General features: G+C 49.7%; 1 pseudogene; it reads right to left on the minus strand.

The window, feature by feature from the left end:
- Positions 1–818: 818 nt before the first annotated feature.
- LOC102273547 (methylosome protein WDR77 pseudogene) lies at positions 819–2,105 on the minus strand (annotated as a pseudogene).
- Between the last annotated feature and the right edge of the window lie 219 nt (positions 2,106–2,324).

Below are 2,324 nucleotides of genomic sequence, written 5' to 3' on the forward strand. Positions count from 1 at the left end.
CCCTGGTGCTCTGGTGGTTGAGATTCTGTGCTTCCAACACGAGGTGCATGGGTTCAATTCCTGGGCAGGGGGCTGAGATCCCACATGCTGTGCAGTGTGGCCAGAACAAACAAGCAAAAAAAGTCTGGCTTAAAAAATAAATCTTTTTTATTTAAAAAAACAAAACAAAACACCTTTTGCTGACTTTGGGGGGTGGGAATTGGGCCTGGGAGAGATGCGGAATGGACTTTTTATTCCCCCTGGAAAAAAAAAAAAAACCTATGTGTATACCCGTACACATACATATCCATGTTCAAGGATGTTTTTCTTCCAGGACTACAGGACCCCAGAATCCAGCCCTCCCCCAGTCTGAGAGATGATGCCTATTAACTGCACAGATCTGGCATGTGAACGTACTGTATAGGACTTCCCTGGTGGCTCAGTGGTAAAGAATCCGCCTGCCAGTGCAGGGGACACAGGTTCAATCCCTGGTCCAGGAAGATCCCACATGTGGCAGGGTAACTAAACCCATGAACCACAACTACTGAGCCTGTGCTCTAGAGCCTGGGAGCCTCAACAACGAGCCCATGTGCCACAACTGCTGGAGCCTGTGTGCCAAGAGCCTGTGCTCTGAAGCAGAAGAAATCATTGCAATGAGAAGCCTGTGCACTGAAACTGGTGTGCAGCTCACAGCACCTGGAGAAGGCCTGCACACAGCAATGAAGGCCCAGCACAGCCATGAACAAATAAATCATAAAACAAAAACGAAACCCACATACTATATGAGGCTCTTGTGTTGTCTCACAAGCTGAGAGGATAGGGGCAAAGGGAGTGGATACTCATAGGGGATTTGCTTTCTGTCTAAAATCCAGTCTACCTGGCAACACTCTTAGGAGAGGCTCTGTGGGCAGGATATGGTGGGTGACCTGGTGGTCCCAGCCCCCTGCAGTAAGAAGGGAGTGACTGAGCAGGGACCAAGCAGCATCGCTCACAAAGTCTCTGTGGGCTCAGCTTCTAAACACCTTGGAAAGGCCTGGGTGAGCAGGCTTCACTGACTGAGGCCAGGAAGGGGGCCCTGTGTGGGGAGAACACTAGCCCAGTGACGCCCTGGGAGTGTGCAGCTGTGTTGGGGACACGGCTTGCACTCTTGGTGTCCACAAGGGAAACAATCGCTTCTCATCACCAGAGACAAAGACTTCTGTCTGCTGAGGATGCCAAGCCAGGGAGGTAGGAAGGTGGGCAGAGGCACCGCAGCCGATCTGTGACGCTGGCTTGGGACGGGGGGATCCCACAGTGAAAGTCTGCTGTCCTCACTGCGTGAACACGGACTCCCTCGCTAGATTAACGGGAAATACAAAAGTTACCAAGTATCATGACTACTTTGAGCTTTCTTTTTGTAATAGCTCAAAACTGACCTTTGGCCAAAATTAAACCACAGTGAGCACATCATAAATCTCAACTATTACTGTGTTGGCTTCTAACACTGCTTGAAGCAAGGCTTCAAATGCTATTCAGAATGATGTGAGTTACCAATAAATGAAAAATAGTTAAAAGAAAAGAAACATGGAGTCCTTGTGGGGAGAGGCAGCAATACAGGTGACCCGTCCAGAGTGAGCTCGGTCTGGATTCAGAACCATCTGCTGAGCAAGGTCCCGGATCTTGATGCAGAAGTCTTTGTTTCCTCTGACAGCTTTTGTGCCACAGCCCGGGACCCTGTAGACACAACGTGATCTGCTCATACTTGTAGAACTTGGTGCCAACGAGTGTCTCATTTTCAGCCAGTGCCCACAGGTCAACAGCACCTGTGCTGGAAGCCACTAGGATACCTCTGGCTCTGATGGTATCAAGTGAGGTCAGCCTCTCTGGCCTCTGTCTGGATTCCAGTGGAGTAGAAACCTTCCTTGGGGGCAGCACAAAGGTCCATAAATGGCCAGAGGGAGCCAGCCCAGCAGCTGGCTGCTCAAGCTGGAAACTAAAGCTGCAAACTGGAGCAGGAACACCTGATCTGACCAGTACCTCACAGCCTCCAATGGATGCTCCATACAGGTGGACACATTAAGGGGAAGATTCCAGTCCCAGGCCGCCAGGGGCACAAGGCTGGGTAAAGTTTCCTTCAGCAACTCCATATTTCCAACCTAGCCCCCAACTGGAGGACTGCCAGAAATTCAGCTCCGCCAGACCCCACGTGGTCCCTCCCCAAGAAAACATCTTAATGACCAGGAAAATGCTCATGGTGAAATGGTACATGAAAAAGTCAGGACACAAAACTATTCATGTCGTGAGTGCTGACCTTTTTTTAAAATTGTGTTTAAGTGTTATTAGCGCTTAGAATAAGATATATTACC

The sequence above is a fragment of the Bos mutus genome, chromosome 2 (assembly GCF_027580195.1).
Source record: "Bos mutus isolate GX-2022 chromosome 2, NWIPB_WYAK_1.1, whole genome shotgun sequence".
Classification (NCBI taxonomy): domain Eukaryota; kingdom Metazoa; phylum Chordata; class Mammalia; order Artiodactyla; family Bovidae; genus Bos; species Bos mutus.